The sequence below is a fragment of the Etheostoma spectabile genome, chromosome 15 (genome assembly GCF_008692095.1).
Source record: "Etheostoma spectabile isolate EspeVRDwgs_2016 chromosome 15, UIUC_Espe_1.0, whole genome shotgun sequence".
Taxonomy (NCBI): domain Eukaryota; kingdom Metazoa; phylum Chordata; class Actinopteri; order Perciformes; family Percidae; genus Etheostoma; species Etheostoma spectabile.
In genome coordinates, this window is record NC_045747.1 from 22378686 (window position 1) to 22400593 (window position 21908).

The window sequence follows — 21908 nt, forward strand, 5'->3', positions numbered from 1 at the left end:
ACTCTGCGACATGATTGGCTTCTATTAGGGCCATCTCGGGTTACACTAGACAGATTGACCAATAACAAACTGCATTGGAATGTGCTGATGTCAGAGTATCTGCCGGTGTGCTCAGTAACAGTGTAGCAGCCCCGGGGAAGAAGAGAGAAGCGATCAAAACCCACAAATGATAAACTGTTAAGCTTTCTTTCCATTGAAACTCGTCCAGAAACTACAAGATTGTGAGGGGACCAGCTTGTTTTGGTAAAATGCTTTGGATATTCTAATTCCTTGGATTTTTAATGATGTAGGAATGATGTGGCAATCTTTCACCACTGTGAATAAACCCACAAGGAAAAAGGTATGGATGCATACTCCACTTTAGACACTAGCGGCGCAGTATCTTTCTGTATTTCTTTACAGGGCCCCCACATTAGACACAGAAGAGGATTCAAAAGAGAGTGGCTCAAACCGTGGGATAGATGCTAAGACTGGTTGCACCCCTGTCCCAGCCGCGATTGGTGGACTCGACGAATCCTCAGGGACCTCTGCCTCAAGTTTCTCCTTGTCCGCCGGATCCGCCAGGATAATCACACCTCTACCAGCCCACCAAGAATAATGGATTTAAATTCCTTCTTAACTAAGGACCTAGAGACAGAGATGCCATAATGTGCAGCAATAACACATCAACAAACATCAATCTGGCCCAAGGGAGGATTGTCCACAAACCTCCTCAAATCAAAGAGAGCCATATCCCGGACAAGCCCCCACTTATATTACGACCCTTAGGTTTACTGTCTAGGGGAAGATAGGATGTAACACAAATCATAAACTGAAACTAACAAAAGAGAGACTAACAAGTCAAAGTACCATAACAAGTATGTTTTATTACATAAATTAGATGCGTGTATATAGTATCTACACATGTACACTTCCGTTCAAAAGTTTGGGGTCACCCAAACAATTTTGTGTTTTCCTGAAAAGTCACACTTATTCACCACCATACGTTGTGAAATGATAGAAAATAGAGTCAAGACATTGACAAGGTTAGAAATAATGATTGTATTTGAATAAGATTTTTTTTACATCAAACTTTGCTTTCGTCAAAGACTCCTCCTTGCAGCAATTACAGCATGCCGACATTTGGCATTCTAGCTGTTAATTTGTTGAGGTAATCTGGAGAAATTTCACCCCACGCTTCCAGAAGCAGCCCCACAAGTTGATTGGTGGGGGCACTTCTTGCGTACCATACGGTCAAGCTGCTCCCACAACAGCTCAATGGGGTTCAGATCTGGTGAATGCGCTGTCCACATCCATTACCAATAGAATACCAGCTGCTGCCTGCTCTAAATAGTTCTTGCACAATTTGGAGGTGTGTTTAGGGTCATTGTCCTGTTGTAGGATGAAATTGGCTCCAATCAAGCGCTGTCCACTGGGTATGGCATGGCTTGCAAAATGGAGTGATAGCCTTCTGTGGGAAAATAATACAATGACTGAGGTGGTGATGACAGGGCACTCAGGAACGGCCACGAAAAGCGGCTTACAGTATACTGAATAACCAAAGACTAAATAAGAGTGTGTGTATGTGTGACATATTATAAATTATGCTTTGCGCTGGGTTACCGCTAGGAGGGGAGAACAGACAGGGCTATCTTAGTCAGATATGCTACAGTGAGCACGGGAGGAGGAGATGGTGAGGCCAAGGACACTGAAGTTCAGGACGGTCTGATACAGAGAACAGGACATACAAACTAAGGAGGGAGTGAACATAGCGTCTGGTGAGGTAAATGATAACTGAAAATAATAAGAAGAAAGAGGGAAGAGGCAGAGCAGAGAGTGAACCCAGCAACAGTATGCTGACCAATCAGGCCCCACAAGGGGAACCAATTAACCCTGAGCACAAATATGTCTAGTGCCTTTGGGGGACCTCTGTACTAGACAAGTCTCCATCAGGTCCGTGCACGTGTAACTGCTCGGAAACGCATTTCATCTGTTGACACAAGAATAAACGCTTGGTTAATTCATCATGAGGCAGTCGTCAGTTATAGAAGGATTTCCCCAACAAATTTGGTGACCCCGACGTGATAACGTAATTGGACAGGGGAATCCAACTGGACCTTGGCATTGTGTCCACGGTCCGGTTCAGCTCAGCCACCGGACTGACATCCCGCAGCCCGTGAAGGGCTGAGCGGCGATACTGCGATTCGTTGGTGTGATCACTGAGAGCTTCAACAAAAAAGGTAAGCAGAAGCCTGTTTAAAATCAAAATTTGTTATGGCTGAAAACTAAATTGATGTGATCACATTTCAACTGTCGTAAGTGTGTTTTTAAGCGAAAAGTATTGATTGAATGTGCGTAATTAAAGGATATAAACAGATGAAATGTTGGGGCATGTGATGTGATTAAACAGAGAAAAACACTAGAGAGTTGTAAGAGAATTGGTGAATAATACGGGTGGGGTAGGAGAGGAAAAGGGACAATAGTCAGAGGAAATACGTCCAGATGGTTGACGAGGTAGGAGACTGCTAAGGACAGATAGTTCAGATGAGTGATTTTGAATGCCACCCTTGGTTCTGTGAACACCGATGAAAAGAGTTGCAGTTAACAGATTGTCATTGTAATATTACGAGTCCACCGCGAGTGTATTTGTGCGAAGGAGTGAGAGGTCACTTTTTAAGTTGTAAAGATTAGAGTGTACATAAAAAGGCTCTAGATGGAGTCTTAATGAAAAAGTTGTTCGTTGTTGCATGTGTGATTTTTGTGTGGTTTGGCTTGTTGGATTTTTTCTCACTGCTTATTTGTTGTAAAATGACGACCCCTTATGGTAAAGTGTTAGTAGGGGCAGTGAAAAAGATGGCAGTAAAGGAGAGGAGAAAGTAGCAAAAGGATTGTGAAAGAATGGGAGAGGGAGGATGGATTGAGGGAGAAGGGGCGCCGTCCCCGGAGAAAGTGAATGAAATAGTGAAGTATGAAAAAAGTAAGTTGGAGTATGCGGAAAGGCAGGCAGAGGAGGAAAAGAAAAGAAAAGGTAAATTGACTAAACCAAAGCAGATGGAGTATGAAGAGCAGAGAGAAATATGGGGTGGGTTGAAAATGACAAATGCAATACAAGAAACAATTGGGATTGACAAAACAAGATGACAAAAGTTCACCAAAAACTGAGACAGAAGCTGAACAGAAAAACCGCTAGCGCAGAGAAAACCCCGCTGCCCGCTGAGGCGCCCCCGCCAACAAACCCTTTTACAGACATAAGAAACCTAAGAATTTCCGCTCCACCGCCGCCGTATACAGGTCCAACGGCATCAAAACCCACAGTCCAAGCCCCAGTGGTAACTGCCCATTTACAGCCAAAGCATTACAAATAGACGTACCACAGGACCCATTGATACCGGCATTAGAGGGCCGCGTACAGGATTTAGAATGTTATCAAATTTAATGGTACAGTCAGGCCAGGGGGAGCAGCAGCGGCTCCACCACAACCAGCGGTACAGTCCAGCGGCCCAAGCAAAGCTAGTACCCCATATTCAGCGTCTTTGCCAACAAAATCCAGAGCATTTCACATGTCAGTAAAAGGACCAGTCCACCTCACCATAGTACCCCACAAGACTCAGGAAGTAAGGAAGATGCGAACAGTCAGACAGCAGCAGGGAAAGTAGCAAACAGACAGAAGCTCCAGTCTAGGGAAAGGACTAAAAAACGACATAAAAAGCAGGCCCAGTAGATCACAAAGTCCTCAAGACGTTTTGTAGCAGGCACATTTAAAGGTAAATTTACCAACGAGGACCCTGACGAAGTTATGCTGCGAAGATCAACTAGAATAAGGGAAAAACTAACAAAGAGTTCAGAGAGATAAAAAAGCAGCAAGAGCAGCTGCGTCTAACAGTAATGAGCTCAGTGAGGGAGAGCAGACGCGCCACACACCAGAGGCGGGGCACAATGCCCACTCCCCCAGTAGGAGGAGGAGGAGGACTGTTGATGTACACCCCTTACAGTTTGGTGACTTAGATTCTGTGTGCAAAACTTCCTCCCTGACAGGAGGGGCTGAGCATTTCCTCACCGCTTTCAATAGTTACAGCAGGAGTGCAGCTGTGTTTGGGAGATCTCAGAGCAGTATTGGGTAGAGTAATGGGAGCAGATGAAGCTAGTGCTGCCCTCCACAGAGGGGGAGCTGGACCCACTGTTCCCGCATCAGTGCCTGCATCAGCAGTAACCCCTGGCATTTGGGCTGAGCTGCCACGCATGTATCCCACAGTTGGGGATCATGCAGCATGGCATGATAAAAAGACAAGTGATGAAAATTTTGTGCCTATGCAGATAGAGCAAAAAAGATTTGGCAGCGTGCTATGAGGGAACCGTGGGACCAGTCCGCCGCCACGTGGCGCTGTTCCGCCATGGGGTACTAGGGGATTACCCACAGCAGTTCAGACACGTTAGGAGGAGTAGTAGGCCGCAAACAAATGACCGAGCAACATGGGGCGAGAATGTGCGTCATTTCCTGTCAAAACACCAAAAAGGAGCAGGCAACAAGAAGATGAATTAAAAGACTACAAACTCAATTGTTAAAGAAACAACTGGAAGAATTAAACAAGCCCAAGCCCAGCAAAGCTAACAAATGCAGTCTCACAGAACCCCCAACAGTCAGAAGCCCCTCACAGTTGCAGACATGCTGTCTTTCTGGGCCCACAGGATACAGCGTCACATATCCTGACTATACCAACAGAACCATCGCTGTCTCACCGCCCCCCTCCTATGGCAACAGAGGCCGAGGCCGCCTTCTCTCCTCAAAAGTGCCCTAGCAAGGGCAGAGACACTCACCTCCCAGACTACTCACTCCCATTCATATGGATGTTCTGAAAACAATGGCTTTCTCAATGCCATTTTATTTCAGAAAAAAGGGGGAGACAGACATGTACTGATGTACCCATCATCAAGGAAAGATAGCAGTCAGCCGAGATGTGCAGAATGGTGCTACCTGAGGCACCAGACCAACACATGAAGGAAGAAAACAGACTCTCTGAATCTGTCGAGCTGTGGTGGCACCCCAATTTGAGGGACATGGTGACACATTTTTGTCAGGAATGCAGGGTGTGTGGAGAGCATAATGTTCAGAAACCATACACCACACTAAAAGGAGCGTACCCAGTCCCCACAGCTTGTTTTCAAGATATCAGTATAGATTATACTGATATGGGCGCAGAAAATGTGGTAGGGGGAAAAAGGTATCTTCTGGTGATGGTAGACAGGTTCTCTAGGTGGGTAGAAGCCATTCCCACCGGAAAAGAGGACGCAAAAACAGTGGTGAAATGGCTCAAAACTGAACTCATCCCGAGGTATGGGGTCCCCAGGCGAATAAGGTCAGATAATGGCACACATTTTAACAACAAACTACTAAGAGAAGTAGAACAGGCCCTGGGAATCACTCATGCCTTCGGATCAGTTTATCATCCACAGTCACAGGGAATGGTGGAAAGAGCAAACCAGACATTGAAGGCTAAGATAGCTAAGGCATGTGCAGGAAGCAAGTTAACATGGGTAGAAGCGCTCCCATTGGCCCTCATGGCTATGAGGTCCTCAGAAGGACGAGAAACACATTTGACCCCACACGAAATAATGACAGGGAGAAAAATGCCAGGACCTCCACTAGATGGAGGCCACATGCCAATGTTAGATGTTCAGCAAATAGAAATGACAGACTATATGAAAAAGCTAACATCTCTGGTTTCAGCCCTTTCTACGCAGGTCCAGTTGGCGAACAGGAAACCGCAGGAGGAAGCAACACTACCTGTCAAGGTAGGCGACTGGGTCAGGGTCAAAGTTCACAAGAGGAAGTGGACTGACCCCAGGTGGTCCGGGCCGTACGAGGTGGGGGAGGTTACTTCACACTCGGTCCAGGTTAAAGGTAAAAAAGGAGCACCTTGGCACCACCTGACACATTGTGCCCCAGCCGCACCTCCTAGCCGCCCATTGGCAGAAATTAGAAAAGCAATCCAAAATGTATAGATGGAAGAGATGTTTTGGCGGGGAACAGCCCCCGCGTAGTACACCCATAACTTGGAAGGCAATGGGGTTTGGGAAAAAGACAACAGTTGTCCTAGCAGTAGTAGTAGTAGTGGGAGTTGCAGCATTAGTTCTGGGGTTGGAACATGCGTATGGGGACCGAGACCACAAAGAACAATCACCCGGTAGTGTCCAACCACCTTCAGTAACAAAGGAAATGAACTAGACGAGAGAGAAGAAGAGCAGTTTGGGCAGTAGTGAAGCAACACACTAAGGGCCCATCCCCAAGGTGCGGTGCCAGATTGACTCTCCCCTATGTGAGAGACTCAACCACGTCATTTACCTTTGATTTGTGTCAGGCTATAGACTGCGGGGGGTATAATAGTTTCTACAAAAACACAGATGTGTACATCTGTGACGACTATCAAAAGGTAGAGGACTGTGAAAGGAGCGCTTCCGGACAGGTGAAAGGTAGTCTCTGTAACAGCTGGTATGACGCGGGTTGGACAACAGGAGGGTGGAAACCATGGGCGAGGTTGACAGACAAAAGAGATTGGTGGGTACAACAAGATGAATGGGAGATATTATCTATACAGCGGGACTATAGTTCAGACCCCACGAAAAATCCCATAACCCTGTCAGTAAATAGAGCAATTGGGAGCAGGAACGGTCAGGATGTCTGGATGTTAGCCATAGGTGTATGGATAGCAGGAAGTGACCAGATAACCCCCCTGCAGATAAATATTTTGGATCCCCTCACGCACACACAGAATGACACTGACATGGCAGAGACTACAGTAAAACCCCCTCTGAAGGAGGAAGACGTAATAGTGCAGGACTTCTCTAAAATGAGGGTGGAAGATGTGTTAGAGTTATCAGCAGGTGCAGGCCAGGACAATTTATGGATCAGGTGGCTAATACAGAATGCCAAAGAAAACAACATGAGGAAGGGTGCGTGGCTGTGCCACAGCTAGACCAGTCATTCACTAACCCGGCCCCGTTGTTTCCTAATGAGGACCCAGCAGGATATGCATGCATGTGAACTTCACACTCTAAGACAGCTTCCCGCAATTGATACCCTAGCATCCCTCTTTCCCCCAGGCTTTGAAAAACCAGGGTATTTTACCGCCATAAAGGGGGAGGGTGCAAGATATCACTGTTTCAATCTCACCGGATCAAGCAAGCCCACAATCAAACTAGGTGATATACCCCCAGACTGGTGTAATACAACTGTACAAAACAAAACAGCCCTAGGCCCAGTGGCTAGAATAGGACTATTCTACTATTGTGGTGGTCTTAGGTTGTACTCCCAGATAAAGTTCCCAAATCAAACGTCAGGAGTTTGTGCTATGGTTAGATTAGCTATGCCCATATCTTTGGTGGGGAGTAGAGTCCACTATACCCACCATAAGGCTGTGCAACTGACCGTAAAGAGAAGGCGCAGGGCCCGTAGTATGCAAGGCCCGGCTTTTGATCCATGGGCGGGAACCCCAACCTATATAGACAGCATAGGAGTTCCTAGGGGTGTCCCGAATGAATACAAATTGGCAGATCAAATAGCCGCAGGATTTGAGAATATACCACTGCTTTCAGCCATCTTCCCCGTCACTCCCAGCAAAAATGTAGATAGGATAAATTTTGTGCATTATAATGTTTTATCGTGAGCAATGCAACTAGGGATGCCATCGAAGGTGGCCGAGCAGACGGCCCAACGTCCCTCATGGCGCTCCAGAATAGGATGGCGCTGGACATGCTGTTGCTGGAAAAGGAGGAGTCTGTTCCATGTTCGGAGAGAAGTGCTGTACGGTCATCCCTAACAACACTGCCCGGATGGGAAGGTCACCAGGGTTTGAACCAACTTCGAGCCCTTTCCCAGGAGGCATGACGCCTCAGGTGTATCAAATCCATTGGAGGGGTGGATGACAACCTTTTTGGCAAATGGAAGAATCTTATCACTGCTTGTTGACATCTATTGCTGTTTTTCTCGCATTCTGTTACCTGTGGGTGTTGCTGTGTGCCCTGCCTGCGGACCATGACATCCCGGCTCATCACCACTGCCTTGTCCAAAGAAAAAGCGCCGCCTCCCTATTCCGCTGGGATGCTGCCATTACTCACCATGCCAGAGGACGGGGAGGACGTTGAGGCACTGCAGTTAGTGTAAAAGGTGTTCGCACCTAGTAGGTGCGAAAAGGGGGAATTTGTGGGAAAATAATACAATGACTGAGGTGGTGATGAACAGGGCACTCAGGAACGGCCACGTAAAAGCTGGCTTACAGTATATACTGAATTAACCAAAGACTAAATAAGAGTGTGTGTATGTGTGACATATTATACATTATGCTTTGCAGCTGGGTTACAGCTAGGAGGGAGAGAACAGACAGGGCTATCTTAGTCAGATATGCTACAGTGAGCACGGGAGGAGGAGATGGTGAGGCCAAGGACACTGAAGTTCAGGACGGTCTGATAACTCAGAGAACAGGACATACAAACTAAGGAGGGAGTGAACATAGCTGTCTGGTGAGGTAAATGATAACTGAAAATAATAAGAAGAAAGAGGGAAGAGGCAGAGCAGAGAGTGTAACCCAGCAACAGTATAGCTGACCAATCAGGCCCCACAAGGGAACCAATATAAACTGAGCACAATATTGTCTAAGTGCCTTTTGGGGGACCCTGTACTAGACAAGTCTCCATCAGGTCGTGCACGTGTAACTGCTCGGAAACGCATTTATCTGTTGACCACAAGAATAAACGCTGTGTTAATTCATCATGGAGTCAGTCGTCAGTATAGAAGGATTTCCCCAACATTCCTTATTCAGAATCCCTTTACCCTGTCAAATCTCCCACCTTACCAGACCAAAGCAACCCCAGACCATCATATTACCTCCACCATGTTAACAGATGGGCTCAGGCATTCTTCCAGCATCTTTCATTGTGTCTGCGTCTCACAAACGTTCTTCTTTGTGATCAAACACTCAAACTTGGATTCATCCGTCCACAACATTTTCCAGTCTTCCTCTGTCCAATGTCTGTGTTCTTTTGCCCATCTTAATCTTTTCTTTTATTGGCCAGTCTCAGATATGGCTTTTTCTTTGCCACTCTGCCCTGAAGCCCAGAATCCCACAGCCGCCTCTTCACTGTAGATGTTGACACTGGTGTTTGTGGGTACTATTTAATGAAGATGCCAGTTGGGGACCTGTGAGGCGTTGTTTCTCAAACTAGAGACTCTAATGAACTTATCTTCTTGCTCAGTTGTGCAACGCGGCCTCCCACTTCTTTTCTACTGGTTAGAGCCTGTTTGTGCTGGCCTCTGAAGGGAGTAGTACAACACGTTGTAGGAAATCTTCAATTTCTTAGCAATGTCCGCATGAAATAGCCTTCATTTCTAAGGACAAGAATAGACTGTCAAGTTTAAGATGAAAGTTCTCTTTTTCTGGCCATTTTGAGCGTTTAATTGACCCCACAAATGTGATGCTCCAGAAAGGCCAAAACAACAAACAAAAACCCATACTACCTGAAAAGAAAATGGCTACTGAGCTACAGTGTCAAACCAAAATACACAATGCTAATCTCCCTGACTGTCCACAAATCAGGAGAAAAAGGGGGTCAAAACAAATGGCAGAGAACCCTTACCAGCTTCAAATAACAAGTCAATCAATTCCCAAATTATATACACCAGCAGAGAGTAGTACACTAACTACTCCCAGCATGACAGGAAGTTGTGGCAAGAGGAAGGGGCGGTGTCTTGGACCAGGGAGCTTTTATGCACTTTCTCTAACAGGATTATAACCGCTATAAGTCATCTTATGCTTTGTGTGTGGGCTTAATTGAATCATGAGACTGAGCATTCAAATGTTGTGCTGCATGAGCATGTTTATAAAGATTTTAAGCTTGCAAAATATATAAACATATGAGTGGACAAAACGTTTTGTCTTAAGTGGAGAAAACGGTCCAGTCAGCGGTACGGTGTTAGTAGAGAGGTTTTAAAGCTGCACCAAGTGACTTATTCAGCCACATTGTGGCAGTGCTAGTCGAGCATTGCCAGACCTATCTCCATAGCGGCTATGCCGTGGCTACACTGCTTATCTATACAGCGAACACTCTGGCTAGTTTGTCTTTCTTTATATTCAAACAATGAGTGGAATGAGCTCCCCGTTGGCATCAGGACGGCCGAAACATCTTCCGCCGCAGGCTAAAATTTCTTCCGACTCCACCTTGGTTAATTAAATTCTTTTTTTAAATTACAGTTTCATTTGTAGTTTAGCTTATTTAAAGGTAATGTACTTGCACTTTCTTCTTGCTGTCTGGAGTTTGTACCTCCAAGGTTAAAGGAACTTAATTGGAAGTTGCTTTGGATAAAAGTGTCAGCCGTAGGACATGTAATGTAATGTAAACCAATCCCAACCGTTCTAGGTGGTGCCAAGCCCTGATAGCAAGGGAATGGACATGGATGTCAGGCTGTATCTGAGCAATGTACATCCATTGAGCCAGACTAAGGTGCAACAAGCTCCACACAATATTCCACTATTATTCAGAATATGAAAATATTTTGTTGGGATAATCCAAATAAGGACTTTTTCTGAATAAAGGATTTTCTCTGCTGGTGTTATTCAGGTTTTAGAAGCTTTTTTTTGGATGCATGGATGGATGGATGGATGTATACAGCGCATTTGGAATCTGCGTCTTAATCAGGGTTTTTACTGCAGTTTGGGATAGTTTAGGGCATCTTGCCCGTTCACGAAGTATGGTCAGCTGTGTGTTGCTATGGTTACTGTGCAAAAAACAACCAGCCAGCAGTTTGCAGGGCTGTGGTAGAGATGCATTGCCAAAAGAAAAGAAGGAGAAACAGCGACTTTTAAACATTATCAAAGACTTTGATATCAACAGGTTTTTGAATATGAACCAACCTTTCCAAGAAGCTGGTTGAAGGAATGAAAGAGGGACGCTGTGTTCACACAATAGGTGTGAGTGGATAAGACGGCAGAGGTGAGTTTGTGCATGGCATATCGGTTTCAATTTTACTGTTAGATTGCCAATAGTTTAGCATAAGTCTAAGGTTCAACTCTAAATTAACACTTGGGCACAAATACAGATGCTATTGAGTCACAAACCAATACGAATTATCTGCTAGTTTACAGGTGAATGACGAGGCAGAACAGCCCAGTGACCTGCTTTGAAGACGTGACTCAGCAAACAATCAATGAATATATTGTTGAAATGACACATGATAAAAGTAAACCCATGTATGAATATTCACATTTGTTTTACTAACCATTTACATCTAATACTGTTATGTATCATTAACTAGATCTAGTAACAATGAGCCGTTGTTACAGTTGTAAACAGAAATAATGAAAATCTGAAGAAAGATGAAATGAGGTTTACTCTTGTTAAAGCTTTAGTGCGTTAAAACTCTTGTTAAAACCTTTGCTATTAATAAACATCTGTTACATTCAAGCCATTGCCAAATAAGTTACCACAAAGCTAATTAAGACTATTAGCTTCACACAACTCTCTCTGGAGTTCTCAGTATGTTCAGAAGATTGTGTCATCCAGTGACTTTCCCCCGCAGAAAGTTGAACAAAGATAATTCACTCTTCTGAGGAGTCCATCATGTTTTTTTAATCCTCTATGTGTCCTCCTTGGCTACTAGCAACTAGTGTGGAGGGGGGGAGCTGGGTGTGTGGTCATGGAAGGCTTGTATCAAGTGGACGCGCCAATAGGTTGGTTGTCATTACTTAGAATTCCTCCTGGGGTAGACAGAAATTATGCACTATAGCTTTAAGGGATATCAAGGTGTTTGACATAAAGCATATCCTTATATTCAAATAAGACATCAAAGGCAGTCATACTGTAGAAGGTGTCACATGAGGCAGTTTTTTGAATTTTGAATCCGACTCATGACATTCTGAAACAACAAGCATGAAAGATGAGATTCCTGTGTCTGAATTATCAGTTCTCAATCTGAGAAGCACAGTTTATTCCAACTTCCCTCTGACATGCCTGACCCTGTTCCAACTGAAGGAAACCACTTACCTGTGTGTGTGTGTGTGTGTGTGTGTGTGTGTGTGCGTGCGTGCGTGAGTGTGTTTCTAAGAGGGGCCACTGGTGTTTATTTATGCCTGTCTAGATGTCATGCCTCTAACTGAACGTTGTACTTCCCAGTCACCATGCTGGAGGGACTACGGAGGTCACATATGGTGTGTCCTAGAGGCACGCACGCTTGCAGTGTGTGTGTGTGTGTGTGTGTGTGTGTAAACGCAGGTTAGGGTCAATCAGCCGTGTGTTTGTTGATTCTTTGAGAGAAAGGTGAACCAGCTCCTGCTTCTGGGGATTCTCCATAGTGCTGACTGGGTTTGGAGGGCTGTTTTGTGTCTGTGCTTTGTGTTTTGATTGCAGTTACCATGTCAACTATTTGTTCATTTCCTATCATCAACGTCTCCTTTGAAGCAGCATGAGGCAAGGCCCTAAAAATCCTAACCTGAAGGTGATTGCACACCAGGCTCATATTTATCACACTGGGCTTAAGGCCTGACTTGATTGATATGTTGTTGACTTGCTGTCTTGACTGAAATAGGGGGATTATGACATGACAGAGGTGAAAAGAGTACAAAAATATTCTACTTAAGCAAAAGTATTGTTACTTTGTTGAACCTTTACTTAAGTACAAGTAAACTTACTTGTATAAAAATCTATTCAAGTAAAAGTAAAAAGTAGCCCATTTAAAATGTACTCTGAGTAAAAGTTACTTTTTTAACCTCCACAATAACTTTTATATTGATTTAAAATCTTATTTACACTTATTATACCCTTTTTGACAGGTTTTATTAATTCGCAGTCTTTTGCGATTCAACAAGGGAACAAAGCCATTTTGTGCTTTCGATTTTAGTTTGTTTGACAGATATTTTGCCAAAACAATGGCGCAAAACAACGTTAGAGCCCTTTTATGTTAAAATTAGAAGTTTTTAGAATGTTTTTGCTTCAATATTATAGTCATTATGTGGTGTGTGAGTGTGAGTGTGTGTGTTGTGTGGACAGCCTTATTGATTAAAGTAGAAGCATACAGTATCTGTTGACAGATGCAGGTTAGATGGAGAACTGATAAAAACTCTTTGACAATTTCTTTTAAGACCTCTTTTGTCTTTACACACTTTCGTAATGTTTCATGTGTTGCCACATTAGAGTCTTTTATTTTAGTTCCTCCACAGCTACTTGTTTTAAGACATCATTTACAATATCAAGCAAACATTGCCATGCCTGGACCTTTTTCTGAATACTTATTAATATCCAGAAGTGGAAAGTAACAACTTACAATTACTCACGTTACTGTAATTGAGTAATACTGTAATTGATTATTTGTGTACTTGTACTTTTTTAAGTAGTTTTTTAAATCTGTACTTTTACTTTTACTTAATTATGTTTTGGTTTAAAGTATTGTACTTCATTACAATTTCAATCACATCTGTTACTGAGTGAAAAAAAATAGTGCAAGGAAAAACTTGCGAACAATTTGGCTTCAAGTGCAAGAGAACATCAGCTCTACCATGCAGCGTAAGCTGTGAAAATTGCTGTATTACTTTTCTTTACTATTGTTTTGACAATTATTTCAACACTTTTAACAATTTTCCTAAATTTAACGCACCAACACACCTACACACACAAACCTATGGCAAAATGGTTAACTTTCTGCTCAAAATAACACATTGTAAACTAAACTCCAACACTAATTTTTAAAATACAATAATACACAAACACAATATACTGTCTACCAAAATACTGCAAACATGTCTCAAGATCACATTACTCTTCCAAAACACTAACACATGTTCTCTGCCAACGAGAACATTTAGTCAGTCATAGCCCAGTGTCATAAAAACACTAATATCAGGTGGAACTACAGAAACTGCATTATTTTACATGTGTCAGGCCTGCCCTTATAAAATAGATAATAGCATATTGTATTGAACATGGATTGTGGTTTACACTGAAGTTTCACTTAAAGACTCTACATTTTTGTTTTGTTGGGTTTAGTAAATGCTGCTTTTGTTTCATTTGCTGCAGAATTTCGATGCAAAAATGAATTAGCCATCTCAGAGTAGCTTTATAGAATGTACAGTTTACAGTATAAAACAAAGACAGAATTGTTCTGGTACTTGTCGCCCTCGTACAGGAATTGTACTTACTTTCTTTTGTGTTCATCTTAACTGTATTGTTCCTTTTCCACACAAAGTCACCCAAATAGGTCCTCTGTTTACTGCATGTACTTCTGTTATATATCAAAATCAGCTTTGGCGAGGTTTGGGTAAACAAAAAAGGAATGGGACTTTGGTTACTGTAATCTTCGCTCTCAAAACACTCACTTAGTGTAACATATAAATAATACTGTAAAAACAGATGGTCATGCAATTGAAAGAACCTCAACTTCTGAGTGTGCTTCCTAGATGGGAATCAGCTGTGATTGATCTATTTGCATAACTTCAATCAGTTAAGTTCATAAGTTATTGCTAATGCAAACTGAACATTTCCTGCTGCTGCAGCAGCTTCACATTAAAAGCATTTCACTGGAAAAACACAAATTGATTTGTACTATGAAGTGGTATCAGGAGATCAGCGCTGACCGCTCTCATTTATCAAAAATATGTCTACACATCAAGACAACTGTCATTATCTAATAATACATGCATAAAATGTGAAGCATGCTTTTACACTTCAAGTACAGTATTTGCTTAACCACAGTGTTGGTAAAGTGGTAATTATGATATGCATTTTGTATGTTGTTAACTGGAAACGTTTATTATAGGACAGGAAATACATCAATTGATTTGATCCTTGTTTGTCTTACTGGAGTTTCTTTGGTAGCGCTAACTAGCTTGCTTGGTTAGCAAGGTGCTACCTGATGCTGAACAAGACTTTTTTAGGCGACCGAAATGTTCTAATCCACTTTGCTGAAGTGAAAACAAACAGTGAGAGGGTAAAAGTTTAAGATGAAAACATTAACAACATCCAAATACAAGTTCACAGCTATTTTAATATACACAGCAAGCCCCCAGAGTGCCATGTCTGAAAGCCACCATGGCCTTAGCGGATACGGGTGTAACTGCACCCCACGGCCCAGAGATACTTTTCACATAGACTTTGCATGCCGAAAGAAACTTCTGTTTTTCAGCAGATAATATTTTTGGGGGTACATCAACTGACCGGCCCACATACTTAGAGGGTCCTTACATCAACGGCAAACGTAACAAACTCATGTGATGTTTTAAACATTCACTAGGAGCCGAATCCAGAGTTATTAAACTAGGCATGATGAACGTCCATAATGGACACAAGCAGACCTGCAGTACTGTTCCCGCCCATGTCGCCCTGCACTGGGCACGCTGATTTGACGGTTCTCCCCAGATCTTTTAGCTAGCTGTAATAATCTTGGAAATAGCTAGTTGTTGTAATCATCATGTGATCTATTAATACATCTCTCTATGCTATAGATTTCAGAGGCCCCCATCATTATAAATTATAAGATAATTGGTTGATGGAACAGTTTTGAAATGATTTTCGCTTGGCTCAAGATGGCTATGTGGGGTTTGCCCTACGCTCGCACCTTCAAGTGCCGCGGGTGAGGGAAACAACACAGTCCCAAAGCCTTTCGTGCTGCCCAATGCGACTGATTGCCTGTAAACAGAATCACTAACAACTTTTCAAATGTTTATAATAATAATCATATGAAAAACCAATCTGAAAAACAATTTTGATATACTGCATGTCTTTTTCATCTTTCACATCAGTGTTCTTCTTCTTTTGATAGTTTTAGTTAGTTTCTGTCAACATCGAATGAAGTGTGTTTTACTAAGATGAAAGTAGTCATTATTTACATGGAGTCTGGTAGGTTAGGTCAGTGATTCCCAAAGTGGGGGTTGGGACCCACGGGGGGGGTCGCGAGCCAGAGAGGGGGGGTCGCAAGTTGATTTCCAGAAATAAAACAAAAATTTAAAAACGATTAGAAATAGCATATGTTAGCCATGATTTTAACACAACATAAAACGTGTGGCTGAATTTAAAATGAAACCAAGCAAATAAATAAAAAGGGAACAGCTCTTTTGATTTTCACGCCTATAGTGCGTGCTTATATGTATATAATGTTATATAATGTTTACATACGTTTATAGTGGGGGGGTCGCTAGTCACTTGCACCGTTACTTTTGGGGTCGTGGGCTGAAAGTTTTGGGAACCCCTGGGTTAGGTGATGGTGATTTTGATGTCAGACACTTAGAATAATAGTCTGTCAAAAACAGAACTTTTAGTGTCCAATAGGGTTGCATGCAGCTTGTTTCTTGCTGAATACTGGACCAGTTTCAGAGATTGTTGTTTGCTTTAGTCACAAAAACATGGAAAATAGGGTCCAGGTTGAAAAAAAAAAGTTATCTTAAAGTGTGTATCTAAAACAACCGTATGTAATCTGTAGGATTTGGTCAGACAATAAATAGGGTGGGACACACCTTCTTATGTCCTTCCAGACGCCTAAAGAGGGGAGACAGGGGACACAAGTCCTCAACAGTTATCTGTCAGGTCACACAGTGTGTGTGTGTGTGTGTGTGTGTGTGTGTGTGTGTGTGTGTGTGTGTGTGTGTGTGTGTGAGGGTTGTACAGGGCAGATTTCATGGTTAGTTGATCACAGGCATCCCAGACCCGATCCTCATGACAGCTGCAAGAGCCACAGCCCCCCTCCACACACACACACACACCCACACACACACACACACACACACACACACACACACACATACACACACACATCTCATGTCTATTTTCTTTTGTCAGGCTGATCAGTTTATTATCATTCTACCAATTCCTGTCATTTTTCTCTTTAGCTGCCAAACACTCCAATGTGTTCACCAGCTAGTTTCTCACTGTCTGTCTATGGTTTGCAGGTAGAGCACAGTAACTTTCACAGCTTTTTTTCTCTGAAAACAGCTGTCTGCTGTTGCTGGGAACCAGGATACTGAGAGCTGTGAGAGTGAACCAAAACAGCTAAACAATGAGCTTGAACAAAAAATAGATTTTAGCCACTTTAAGATTTTCATCAAATCAAACTTTAAAATATTCATTAAATAGTCAGCTATTATTTACCTTGTCTAGTAAGGGAGAGTACAGTTAATGGACTGGGTTTCATTTCTAAGTCACTCTGTTTTCCATGTTCATTGTTGCCAACTCTTTTCCAATAAAAGTAGCTAGCACCAGCTCCAAAAATCACGAAAAGTAGCTAGATTGTGTCATATGCTCATTCGTGGCGTCATTACGCAATCATTTGCATAAAGCTTAGTGGTTGACTCAGAAAGGTAGATATAAAGAAATAGAAATCTTTAGTCAAATATTCACAAATTAAATACAGGAATTTATTTTACCTTCTAATTACAACTTAGGTAGCCTATATTTGAAGTAAAAAAGAATTTCTACAATGGGAGAGAAAAATATCAATAATTAATTCTAAAAGAAGGCTGGCTTGCCCAGGGCCAGGCCAGCTCAGCAGCGTCTTTCTCCCATCGCATTCCGCTGTCTCTCCAACCTACACTTACCCCTTTTCTACCTGCCTGCACATATTGCTGCTGCACAATGTTTATATGAGGAGAGAGCACAGAGGGGAGGGCTCCTGTGCTCCTCAGTCACAGAGCAGAAGAGAGAGGTGACTGTTTTGGAGGCCACAGGAGAGAAATACCTCATGTGCTTGCTGGATAATACTGGCATCTTTTTTACAGAAAGTTGCTGTCTTTTCTACAGAAAGTTTAGTTTAGTTTAGTTTAGATTAGTCGCTTTGGTGAAAATAATTTGCTAAGGGGGTCTGAAAAGTCGCTAAATCTAGTGACAAAGTCACTAAGTTGCAAACACTGTCCATGTTGCGATGGTCAGAAGACCCCCTAGGCTTCCTTGCTCTCTTCTGTACATGCCAGCTAACAAAGGTGGCCATTTTAAGTTTTTAAGTTTGGTTTGGTCCAGCACTGCTCATTCCCAGAGTCTGTGTGCTGCTAATCATCGTCATCATTAGAAGATAAAGAGTGTGGCAGGCAGCTCTCCATTCATACCTCACACTAAACTATAGATCAAGATCCTTGCAGGGTCGTTAGCCTTGCCATTGATTGTTCCTCTTAGTCCACATTTATCATGTCAGACAGTGTATAGACTCCCCTCCTTTAGCCCTTATACTCAGCAGCCCCCTCTCGAGACTCAAGGACGCTGACCCTTGACCTCCGGGGGTCACTTGGGGACCGAGCACTGGCACAACACTGCTTACTGCAATAGGAGCTCGGAGATAATGAGCTTGCTGTAGCTTAGATTAGCTGCTCTGGGCTTGTGAAAAGTATGATTAGAGCATATCTGCGACAGTCTTAAAGATGTTTTTTTTGCCTTTGGGTGCTACAGTAATCCCATGTCCAAGCAGGATGAAGACTAATTTGGTTAGAACCCATCATCCCAGTTAAATCTGCTGCAAGGCTCCGGACACCCAATCTGGTGTTGTACTCCTTCACCTTCAGCCAGGCCCTACTGTAATAATAACAAACCTTACTACTTTATAAACTACCACTACAACACAAGAAATCATTTTTGTACTACAACTACTACAATACGTTGTGATAATGCAACATGAATAATACCAACATAGCTGCATTTATATCGACTATAACTGTCGAAAGTAAGTAAGTAACGATAAAAACTTTACCACCTCTAACTACTGCAGTAGGCTAAAGAACATTTTTTTATGAGATATGATGCATTATTAGAATATTATACTCTCATAATGCAGTGTTACTTGTGGTTCCCAGAGTCTCTAAAAGGAGAATGGGAGCCAGAGCCTTCAGCGACCAGGCTCCTCTCCTTTTGAACCAGCTCCCAATCCAACCCAATCTCACGGCAGTTCCTGAAATGGTCACGTTATTTAATTGTGAATTGAATTCGAATTGAATTGAATTTGAATCTTGAATCGAATTGTGTACAATGACATGTTTTTCTTGTTTTTTAAGTGTTGGTGAGGATGATTTCTAAAGTAATGTATTTAAATGGGAAGCGCGTGGGAAGCATGACTACGACAGCAAGTATTTTTAAATGCCAAAAATCAGAGTAGTGAGGTTGGTTGTGGTGGTGAATGTGTCAAACAACACAGAACTTTCACCCTAGAGACCGGGGATCGTGACCCATGTCTACCGTGTCCTTTCACTATTCTCCTTTCCTGGCGTGTGGTGTGTCGTCCCTGTTGTCCTTTTCCTAAACACAACCAATATGTCCCCCAGATACTGCTGCTCACATCCCGGTGTGTGACGTGCCGTTTCCCCGTTCTTTTCCAAAATTGATACTTCCTATTACGTAGTGATTATGTAACGTGACAATTTCACAAACCGCTGTGAGACCGTGTTGCCCAATCTGGGTTCTGGTACAGACACCATCCCCACAATTATGAGTAGGCTTAACACTCTCCTCTTTGACAAAGCTTAAACTGTAATTAGGGCTGGCTCAGGTTTGCCTTGGGCCATCTGTGTACAACCATGTCCCACTAATGCATGTTACTAACTTAGAGTCCTTATGCTTTCTCGCCTCACAGATTTTCTTGGATTGTGATGGCACCTTGATCGTGTTCACAGCTGCTGCCATGGTCCTGCTCAACGCCCTGCTACCACCTCCTACGCAATGCACTGCTACTATTATTATTACTAGTTATAGTTCTATTATCTTTATTGTTACTATAATTGCCACTTGCCAGTTATTCCTTTATACCCACTGCTATAATTATGTCATATTTCTGTATTTCTGTCTCTCTCTACCAACCTGTTGCTTCAGAAGGCCTCCTACCAAGAGTCAGGTTCTGTCTGAGTTTTTGCCTGTTAAAAAATGTTCCTCACCAAATGCTTGCTCTTGGGGGGAGTTGTTGGGTCTTTGTAAATTATATTGTGGTCTAGACCTACTTCTTTTATGATTCAACACTATTAATAACATTGAACTGAATCAGTACACTAAGTATCTCTTGGATTGTTGTAGTGTCTGAAACCTCCTCCTTCCGGAAGAATGCAATAATAAATTAAACTTCACTCTCAAACTTTTTTTCCATTCTTCACAATAGACAAAAATAAAACCATGGATTTTTGGTATAACAATTTAACAACTAACAAACTAACAGTACAAACAAGACTGACATTAAATGTGATGTGTGAACTAAAACTAAGTTAAAAATATACTGTTAAGAATGCTAATTGGTCAAATATATTTCTTTCACTTTGTTAAAAGTAAAACTTATTGTTACGCTAAGAACATAAAGACTCAAACAAAAAACAAAAGAATTTATTTGAGCTGAGAGGAAAGGCAAAGTGGGTAAGCAGACGCCAGGGACAGGGATGCAGACGGGGAAGCTTGGGGAGTCTCGAGGGTGAGGATACTTAGGGGAAATGTGGGAGAGCAAGGAACGAGAAGCCAAGGGGAAGACACTGGAGCTGGGAGCTGGGAGCGGGGAGACGGATACAAGCTGAAGCAGTGTACCATGGTAGGGGGACCAAGAGGAGAAGCCAGTTGACCGGAGACGGGAAACAGGACTGGAGGTGATGACTGTAGGGGAAAACACAAGAGGTAAGTCAAACATAAAACATAGAGGCAAGTACACACGAGGACTCAGGATAACTTGGGAGAGTTTCACCAGGGTGACTGGAACGATTGACCAAAGATGCTTTGAAGAGCCAAGGTTGAAATACTATTGTTGATTGGAGATATCAGCCAGGTGTGAGCGGCAGGAGCAGGTGATTGTGGATGAGACTCTGGTGTGTGTGGTCAGCTGGCTTCAGCAGGAGGGAGGAGGAGAGTGGAAGAAAAAGGAAACAGCAGTGACAAACAGGAAAGGCCAACAGAAAACTCAGATAGAAAAATAGTAATTAAAACCATAACCAACCACAACACTTATCTGCTTTTTTGGAGCCAGAAGTGACCATATATAATACAATTACCAGCTATTTAGTTAGCAAGGTGCCTCCAGAATTTACTTTACCATGTTAATTAGTGTGCTAATTTTGACTCACGAAAAACAGGCTAAAAACCAAATGTAACTAACTGAACTCTTCATTGTCTTTTAGAAGAACCAAATGCTGAAAAAGACAGTTTAAGGCAACCAAAATGTCCCAATAAACTTTGCCAAAGTGAAAACACACAGTAAGATGGTCAAAGTTTAAGATGAAAACATGAACAACAGGCCAAAACAAGTTGAGGTCTATTTTACAGTTTTTTTTCAATTGCTAAACCACAGCGGGCACAACTGGAGTCACATGTGCAGAACTCTAACTCCAGTCTGCACAGCAGCAGGTCATGTGGACCAGACACTAGTTCGTTTTAAATGCTAGAACACAGTTTTCAAAACTCTACACACTTATCCTATGGCTTTAACCACAACCTGCACAACACTGTGGATTTACAGCACTTTGTTCAAATGCTAACACACTGCTGTCAAAACTGTTAACCACATTTTCAAAACAGAGTAGATTTCAGTCTTGTGCCTATCCAACTCTGCTGATTGCAATTCTAGCTGAAAGACCAAGCAGGTGTCTTGTTTTAGACTTGTTATTGAACACATATGTTTTTTTGTATACAAACACCAACTAAGAATTACAAATAATTATACAATGTACCTTCTGAGAGACACAGGTAAAAGAGCAAAGATACCAACATGTCCGGTAAGATGTCTGAGGTTACACACACAGCTAAGAAAAAAGAATGTGAAAAACACTACCTTTACTATAGTAAAACTGCGTTCTTACTGTTTTTCAGAAAGTAATGGAGGGGAAAGCAATGAAACACCACATTCATTAGTATTAGAGATGATGCGACATCCAATGTGTAAGAAAGCTTGCTGCATGATATTGGAAGAGGAAGGATCATCACCATATCTTCTTTAGTTTTTTCCCCCCAGGATTTCC

General features: G+C 42.5%; 1 long non-coding RNA gene across 1 annotated transcript in view; it reads left to right on the top strand.

Moving 5' to 3' along the window:
* Nucleotides 1-19182, top strand: part of LOC116703436 (uncharacterized) — a 36191-nt gene extending 17009 nt beyond the window's left edge. The window contains exon 3 of the long non-coding RNA XR_004335432.1: nt 19082-19182. This is a non-coding gene — a long non-coding RNA (uncharacterized LOC116703436). The remainder of the gene's footprint in view (nt 1-19081) is intronic.
* Nucleotides 19183-21908: the final 2726 nt, after the last annotated feature.